This window comes from Suncus etruscus, chromosome 16, assembly GCF_024139225.1.
Source record: "Suncus etruscus isolate mSunEtr1 chromosome 16, mSunEtr1.pri.cur, whole genome shotgun sequence".
Lineage (NCBI taxonomy): Eukaryota > Metazoa > Chordata > Mammalia > Eulipotyphla > Soricidae > Suncus > Suncus etruscus.
This window is the reverse complement of record NC_064863.1, coordinates 30,447,898-30,457,823: the sequence shown is the minus strand read 5'-3', so window position 1 is coordinate 30,457,823 and position 9,926 is coordinate 30,447,898.

The following is a 9,926-nucleotide window of genomic DNA, read 5'->3' as shown; positions in this document are numbered from 1 at the left end:
GTAACAGAGGGTTATCTGTTGCTTTATCTGGAAGTGAATATTGTGGTAAAGAAGGACCCTAAAAGTGCTTTCACCAGAAACTTGTCCCAATACCTGGAAGCTAGAACCTATGTGAAATATGCATTAAGCATGTTTTCAGTGTAAGTCTGATGTTTCTGTATTTCTACTTGACCTCTGACTTAGGATTTACACTATTTGCTCTTTAAGTCCTTGTAACTTCCACTAAATAAATTAGCTAGTGACTTAAATCTTATATGTAACATGTCATTAACCCTAGATGTTATTTAATCTTTACAGGTATGTGTTTGGATATCTCAGGAGAACTTTCAGAGTTTATATGAAAACTGTGTTAGGCAGTTCAATGTCTAGGGCAGCAATATAATATTTCTCAGATCCAGTATTTTGTATGACAGCCAGGGTTATTTATATCTAGTAATGGTGGGTCAAGAATTTGGAAGGGTGTATACTGAACTCAGGGACCCAGGCATGCAAATCATGTGCTCCAGTTCAGTCCATTTGGCTTTATCTCCCTGGTTCTATGTCATTCCTTTTGGGTAATTGAAGAATTGGATATTTAGTTTTATTTACCACCACACCTTGTGACTAGTTCTGAATGCTAGTTCTGAAAACACAACCAATATCAGTCACATACATAACCTCCTGATGAGGACTTTAGAAAGGAAATGCTAAGGCTATTTAAAATAAACCGAAAGAAACTAGGGAATAGACAGCCCATATGACTGAAGAAGATCCGAGAGTAGAAATGAGAAAACTTCAAACATAAATATCAGAGCTTAAAACATGGCAGCAAAAACCATGGCAGGAGAAAAATATAGCAGGAGAAACCACAAGAGTTACATAAACCTCACTGGAAAGCCTCACCATCAGAGTAATAGCTGCTGAGGACAGAATCAGTGATTTGAAAAATGAGCTGCATAACATGTCCATTCAACAGAAGAAACTTGAAAAGAATCTTAAAATAAACAGAAGATGTAAAATATCCTCAAAATAAGTGATCAGACATTTAAGATAAATTTAACATAAGAATCATTGGGTTCCCATGGGCCAGAAAAAAACACTATGAAGAAGCAACAGTCAAAGATATAATTGCTGAGAAATTCCCTGAGCTGGAAAATGTTTGCACCCATATCCTGGATGCCTAAAGAGTGCCAGCTAAAAAGAGATTCTATTGCAATGATGAAAATCAGAGAGATATCATAGCAAAAGTAACATAGTTAAAAAGAGCAATTATATACAAAGAACCAAATTAAGATTTACAGCAGATTTATCACAAGCAAACCTGCAAGCCCAAAGGCTATGGTGAAATATAGTGAAAAAAAAATCAACAAAATGAACACTTTATCAAGAATACTTCATTTAGCCAGACGTTCATTCAGGATTGAAGGAAGGATACATATCTTCACAGATAAATAACAGCTCAAAACCTTCATAGGCTCAAAACCAATCTTAAAAGAACTGAAGGGTCTACGTTCTGACATAGCAGATCCCACAAACACATTAAACTTTTACAACAAGATGACACAAAATCCCATGACAATCATCTCCCTCAATGTCAATAGACTGAATAAATGCACCTATTAAGAGACATAGGATGGAAAAATGGATCAGAAAATTGAATCAAACATTTTGCTTCCTGCAAGAAACACATGTGAAAGTGAGAATCAACACAGACTCAAATTCAAAGGTTGGAGGAAAATCTTTCAGCCAACAATTTCCTTGAAAATGCTGGGAAGGCCGTACAAATATCAGTTGATACAGACTTTAGGTTCTAAAGGTTATGAGACAGATATGGACATTTCTTAATAATCAAGGGATGTGCACACTAGGAATAAATAACACTCCTAATTATATATGTGCCTAATGGGGGGCCAGGAAAATATTAAAACAACTGCTAAAGCTTAAAAAAGAACATCAATAGAAACACAGTAATAATGTGAGACTTCAACACTGCCCTGTCACTTGTTGATATATTAACCAAGCTAAATCTTAACAAGTATATATTAGCTGTGAAAGAAGAAATGAAAGAGTGTTTTATTAATATATTATATATTGCCATATATATATGAGTATAAACCAAATTTTTCTGGCACATAATTTGTGCCAAAAAACTCGAATTTATAATCGGGTCATCCAGGTTATTTGATCTGGTGCACACTGAATCAAATGTACATAGTCTCCAGTCATCTTCTGCCTTCTGCTGGAGGGCACGATGCTTCAGCTCAGTCCAGAGGTAGGCAACTGAACTGAACTGTATGCCACTGAACTATTTAACCCACAATATTCTGCGCTTTGTATGAGACCGACAGCAGTGATGATGATATCTGCTAACTTAGTGATGATGACAATGTCTATGCTGATGCCCTCACATCAGATACAGCTGAAGCTATGTTTGGACATACAGATGAAGAGGAAGAGGAATCCAGTTTTGAAGGATTTTAATCTTTGTGATTTAGCTGAGTTCCCTGTTAAGCTATGATTTTCTGCACTTTATTTAAAGTTTTAAAGTTATTGTTGCTAATTTACAGTTTTTCTCTAGCAATAACTATTGAAAACATTTAATCTAGTGATTTCTCAATTATTGTAATTGTTCTTGGGTATATATTTTTAGTTTTGAAATGTACCAGTGGATGCTGCATTTTCCACCTCAGCTTATACTTGAGTCACTAAATTTTCCCAGTTTTTAGAGTAAAATTTTAGAGTAAAATCAGGTCAGCTTATATTCAAGTATATATAGTATGTGTCATATTTTATATTAATATATATTATATGTTATATTAATATATTAATCATATATCATTAAATTATATAGCAATTTAATCATTCAACAATATACCAATACCAATTAATATATTATTAATTGATGTAAATTAAGCAATTATAAAACAGTTGTTTGTTATGTAAATTCTATAACTTAATCAGTATAATGTTAATATATTTCAACATATAATTATACATTATTAAATTATATATCAACATATTAATATATGATATACATTGATATTGATAAGTTTTATATTAATATGTTTATTATGTATAATATATTATGTTTATATGTATAGTTCTTATCCCAAGAATTCTGGATACATATTCTTCTCAAACATAAATGAAATATTTTCCAAGATAGATCACATGCTTTGCCTAAAAACATACCTCTATCAATTACTTACCTCTATCAAACCGAGAAGATAGAAATTGTATCAACTAACTTCTCAAACCATAAAGCCCTGAAAATAAAAGTGAATTATAAACAATAAAGAGAAAAAATTAATACCTGCAGACTAAACTACTCATTTTGAACAACCAGTATCAAATATTAGCAAGTCTCACAAAAAAGGGAGAGAAACTTAATAAATTGAATCAGGGTTGGGTATGTGCCTTGCACACAGCTGATCCGGGACAGTAGTGGTTCGAATCTCAGCATCCCATACGGTCTCCTTTGCCTGTCAAGAGCAATTTCTGAGCTCAGAGCCAGAAATAAACCCTGAGCACAGCCAATGTATGACCCATAAACTAATAAATCAATATATAAATAAATAAGTAAACTGGATCATAAATATAATGAGGGTAGTCATTACAGATACTACAGAAATTCAGAGGGTAATCCAAATTACTTTCATAATCTTTATGCCGCAAAACAAGAGAACCTGGAAGAAATGGATTAATTCTTGGACACATAGCCTCTCAAGATTGAACCAAAAAGATCTGGAATATCTGAATAGATCTATCACTAGTGGGAAAATTTAAATGTAATCAAAATGCTTCCCCAAAACAAAAGTCCAGGCTCAGATGAATTTAGTAGAGAATTCTTTCAAACATTTAAAGAGGACCTACTGCCTATTTTTTTTCAGGTTTTTCCATGAAATTGAAAAAAACAGAAGCACTTCCAAATAGTTTCTATGAAGCTAATATCTCCCTGATAACAAATTAGACAGAGAAACCACAAAAAAGAGAATTGAATCCAATATCTTTAATATACACAGATGCAAAGATCCTCAACAAAATACCACTAGCAAATAGAATCTAGTAGCTTATCAAGAAGGTTATAAACCATGACCAAGTAGATTCATCCCAGAGATGCAAGGATGGTTTAACATATGCAAGTTGGGGCGGGCAAGGTGGCGCTAGAGGTAAGGTGTCTGCCTTGCAAGTGCTAGCCAAGGAAGGACAGCGGTTCAAGCCACGGGTGTCCCATATGGTTCTCCCAAGCCAGGGGCAATTTCTGAGCGTTTAGCCAGGAGTAACCCCTGAGCATCAAGTGGGTGCAGCCCGAAAAACAAAACAAAAAACAAAAAACAAAAAATAAAAACATATGCAAGTTAATAAATATAATATACCATATAAGTAAAAGAAAAGTAAAAACCTTATGATTATAACAATAGATGCAGAGAAAGCATTTGACAAAGTCAAATATTTATTCACGATAAAAATTCTCAACAAGATGGGAATGGAAGGAAATTTCTCAAGTTAGTCAAGGCCATTTACCAAGAGTCTATGCAAATATACTAAAAGTCTTTCTTCTAAGATCTGACATAAGGTAAGATTCAATATAAAACTGGAAGTACTTACCAAGCAATAAGTTAAAAAAAAGATAACAAGTATATCCAGATAGGAAAGGAAGAATACAAACTCTCACCATGTGCAGATATCATACTATAATTTAAAAAATATCCTAAAACTTCTACCACAAAGCTTAAATAAAAAATTAAAATAAACTTATCATAGGATAAGTAATGTTGTATAAATAGATAGAAACCAAAAAAAAATAAAGCATTTTTTATTTTTATTCTTTTTTGTTGTTTTGTTTTGTTTCAGGGGGTTACAACAACAGTTGAATTCATGGGTTACTCCTGGCTCTGTGCTTAGAAATTGCGCTTGGAGGCTCAAGGGATCATATGGGATGCTGGGAATCAAACTGGAGTTCTTCCAGGGCCTCATGCAAGGCAAACGATCGACAGCTGTGCTATCGCTCCTGCCACTTAATTTTTATTCTATTTTACTGAGTTTAAGGAAGATAAGAAATCATAGCATACAATATATCTGAAGAAAAATTAGGATTCACTCAAATTTGAAGACATGAAATCTAAGCTGCAATCACAGAACTCTGTATGTACCTGCTAAGGTGGCAGGCAAGTGGTGGGTGAGTTGGTGATTTGGGGAGCAAGTAGGACTGAAGATGTGTTGTACCATGTATAGAAATCTCCATAGGGGACAAAACAGAAGACCGCTAACATGTCATAGTTTTAGTGTGGATTGCTAATTTCATTCACCTCAACAAATATTTAGCAGAAGGCCCGCTGTGGAAGATTTTACCAATGCATGGATCACTGGAAATATTTCTGAGATTTGTGTTATGGTACTGACATTATATTCCCTTCATATTATTTGGCCTTAAAATTAATTCCCCCTTCTGCTGATATTCACAGGCAAAATACAGCCTTGATTAAAAATCCCCTTTATGGGACCAGAGAGATAGCACAGCAGCGTTTGCCTTGCAAGCAGCTGATCCAGGACCTAAGGTGGTTGGTTTGAATCCTGGCGTCCCATATGGTCCCTCTTGCCTGCCAGGAGCTGTTTCTGAGCAGATAGCCAGGAGTAACCCCTGAGCATCGCCGGGTGTGCCCCCCCCCCAAAAAAAAAAAACCCTTTACCTTGATAATTTTTAACACCAGACCAAACATAGTATTTTTTTTCTCTCTCCCTTCAATTGCCCTTGCAGCATCAGCTTCTGAGATGCAAGGGCTTGGCCAGAATGCAGATCTTGGGCTATTGACTTCCCAGAAATTGAGTATTACACCTTTGAGGATTTAGCTCTTTCTTTCACTTGACCTCTAAAATAATAGAGCCCATCCCAGTGAAAATAAGAATTCCTAGATTTTGTTTTATTTCTCACTAATCCCTTATTTTGCATCTGAGGCTAGCCATGAACTGCTTTGAATCGTAAAACTTAACCCCCTCCTTTTTAAGTCAGAACTCTTACTAGTTATACCCATAGCTTGATGTATTGTTATATTGTTAAGCTCTGCTTTGTAATTATAAACATTCCCCTCTTACCTGTGATTAGCAGTCACTCCTTATAAAACTCCTAGCTGGAAAATTAAAGTTAGGATGCTGCTCTGCACACATTCTCTAGAGGACTCAAAAGAAGCCCTCTAATTCAAACCAGACCCCAAAACTAGTCCGCAAGAGGGATGACAAAGTATGGGAAAACTGGTAATGAGAGTTGAAACTGGTGGTGGAATTGAGGTTGAAACACTATATACCTAAACTCAACTATCAACAACTGTTACCCTCCACTTAGGGGGGCACGCACCAGACATGGCTTTTTGCCTTCCTGGGGTTAGTGCCTTCCTCCCAAAGAATTATTTGCCAAAAGGCCCGCTCAGAAGTCAATCAATTGACCCTTTGCGTGGATTATTGGCTGTAATTCCAACATGGCTGTAACATTACATTTTTCTCTTTATTTGGCCACTATAGAAATGCAGCCTCAGCTTACCTACAGACAAAGACATGTCAGTACCAAAAACCCACCAAAAGTTCCCTGCTGGCTAGTTTATTTGTGACTCTTATAACCTGGCACCAGCAGCTTGTTTTTCTGAGTCTAGCTCTATGATGGCAAACAATTATTTCTGTCCCCCTAAAATCTATTTTCCGGCAACTACGTAAACATCATAAATATCTCTGTCTCTCTCCTCCTGGTTTCTTAAAAAACCTTCTTTTTGCTAAACCAAACCCATCTCTAGCTCTTGTTTCACAGCCCTTCAACAGGGGTCTTTCTCACCTATAGGATAGTCGTTTTGATATGTAGATTCTAGGCCTATTTCCCCATTGTACTGCTCTCCTACTCTTTGTTCTCCCTGATGACACCTTGCATACCAGAGTTTGTGCTTAAAAATGTCATCCGCTGAACAGTAAATTTCTTTCGTCCCTTGGATGAATGTTCTCATACAATGCATTTTGTGTGGTCTCATTTATTTCATTTTCATATTTCATATTAGTCCGCCTTGTGTACCCACTTATTCTTAGTGAGAATTATCTAACCCACTAAGGTTTTGCTTAGAGATGCTAACACGTCTGCAGCAAATAACTTTGTAAATTATGGTTCAATTAAAGTGCTTAAAGAAAGAATTGAAAGAAAATCTAAATCTTAGTAAACAAAATAAAGTAAAAGTTTATCAGATGTACAGACTCAACTGATTTATAATAAAATAATTTCATGCAATGTACTGGAATATGTATGAGTAAAGAAAATGAATCCTTAACATAGGTTTAAAACCATAGAGAATAATTTTAATGCAGAAAATTAAAAATCTGAGAAATTTTAGTTTCTGAAAAAGGTAGAGTCACAGTTTTCATCTCAAAAGATATTATAATCAAAGTTTAATTTTAAAGATGAAAAATTTCCCTGGAACATCAGTAAAATATAACATAGGAGGAAATAAAATTCACTTACATTGAAAAATAATTTTGATCTTAGAGATTATCATACAACTGAAGAGAATTCATAACATTTAAATGAATGAATGGGTGCCCGAGCAGTGGTGCAGGGCATAAGGCATCTGCCTTGTGCATGCTAGCCTAGGACAGACTACGGTTCGATCCCCCAGCATCTCATAGGGTTCCCCAAGTAAGGAGCGATTTCTGAGCGGATAGCCAGGAGTAATCCCTGAGAGTCACCATGTGTGGCCATAAAAAAATGAATAAATAAACAAAAGAATTCTTGAGGCCAGAGCAATTGTAGAGTGTGTAGGGTGCTTGTCTCTCAAATTAATTCCTGGGACTTTATATAGTAGAAGTGATCCTTGAGCACAGTCAGTTGTATGCCCTGAGCACCTCAGGTGTGACACCCCAAAATAAGAATACTTATGATGGTATATTTACTTTCAAATTAGCTGTGCTTGAAGTGCTTCAAGCTGTGCTTGAAGTAGCATAGTTTATAGAGCATGCCAAAACTATTACTGTATCCAAAGTAATTTCTCTAAAATATATCAAAATTTCATCTGAACAAGCAAGAATTGTTATAAAATTTTAGGCAAAAATTTGGGGAAATGATCATTGTAAATATTAAGTTATACATTGTAAAATCACCCCACATGCTATCTCCAAGCCCAGGTGAATGAATCTGAATCAGGGTCGCACAAGAAGCAATCCAGACCAGGTTGTGGGTGAAACATATGTAGTCTGGCAGTCTTCTACCTAGTCTTTCCCTCACTGCCTGCCAGAACTACCGTTTTTATTGAGTACAGAGATCACCCCTGGGTGGGGCAGTAAACCCACCCAGGTTTGCAAGTAAGGCAATCTTTGTTTTGGGTGAATCCAAGTTGTAAACAAACAAATACAAAGAAACCAAGGATAAACTGTTTTAGGTAAAATAAGATGTAACTTAACATACATCTGAGAGAATAAGGCATAGAAGTTAATATATACCTAATTGTCATATACTTATATATACATATTCATTTATATATGTAAATGTCATGATATTTCAAGAGTATCTTATAAGAGAGGGAAGTTAAAGAAAATTGCAATTAACTCTTCAACAATTATGTAAATACCAGATGAAGTCATTGCCTCGAATGTTAAGTTGGTAAAACAAATTGCAAAAAACTTTGTAATGAAAAGTGGGTCAAACATTACTAAAGAATTACTAGGAATTTATCTTTGTCTACTTCTTTTAAATTTAGACGAAAACTCCAGTCTCCACAACAAAAGAAATAGTAAAGAAAAAATTAAACTTACTAAGAGAGAAAAGTAAATATAAAATTCTACACATACACAAAGTTACACCCAGTTTAGAGGGAACATATCAGCATGAATACTAAAATGACTGAGCTGAATGCATTCTCATTAGACCATGTCTTTCTAGAATAAATTGCACTAGTCTCTGTTGTATTTATTGTATCTTTAATGAGATACTAGATTTTACCATCTTATAGCTTTGCATATCTGTTCCTTAGGGTTTTAATCATCTATGTAGATATTGAAGCTACATATGTTTTATTAATACTACCCAACAATTTGCTTTGGTAGGGGCCATAGAAATTGCTTCAAAAATGTTTGATTTCTAGCATCACATGCACGCAAGCACTGCACAGTACAACTTGGTGACATAAACCATAAAAATATATTTAAAAACTTATGTGATAACTCGAACTATCTAGCTCCCCCTCTCAAATAGAGGGGGAAACAAGGGAGGGTACCAGGAACAAATAGATATATGATTACTAATAGTAAGCTAGACACAGAGGAGACCACTTATTCTAGTAGCCCGAGGGGTGATGGTGAAGGATATGAGTTGCAGGAAGGGAATGGGAGTTGGGGGAGGACAAATTTGGTGATGGGTATTCCCCTGATTCAATGTTAATATATACCTAAAATACTACTGTGAAAGATATGTAAGCCAATATGGTCAAAATAAAAATTTATAAAAAATAAAAACTTATGTGAAATCAAAAAATTCTCAAGGAAAAAATACTTAAAAGAGCATTATATCTAGTGTCCTGGAATATTCCTACAATGTTGCAGAGACTAGGTAGACATAATTTATGCTATTACAATTTTTTTAGAGTGAAAAGAGAACTTTTTATGAGAATTTACCCTTATTGGTATTGAGAAGTGCACAATGAATGGGGTAGTGCTAATATGGAGTTGCTCAGGTTTGTAAATGTTAAACTTTATTATGAGCATTGAAGAAAATATGGGTTATACAAGTGATTAAAAGAGAAGCAGTCAAAGATAAAGTACTAGAGGATTAGTCTTTCCTGTTATAAACCCTGAAGATGACCTTGCAGGTATCGAAAGACCATTAAATACTTAAGTTAGGCCTTTTACCCTGAATATTGGCATAATGATTTGGCTCAGGCCTCAGAAGAAAGGGCATCGCCCACACACACCTGAACAATGGATAC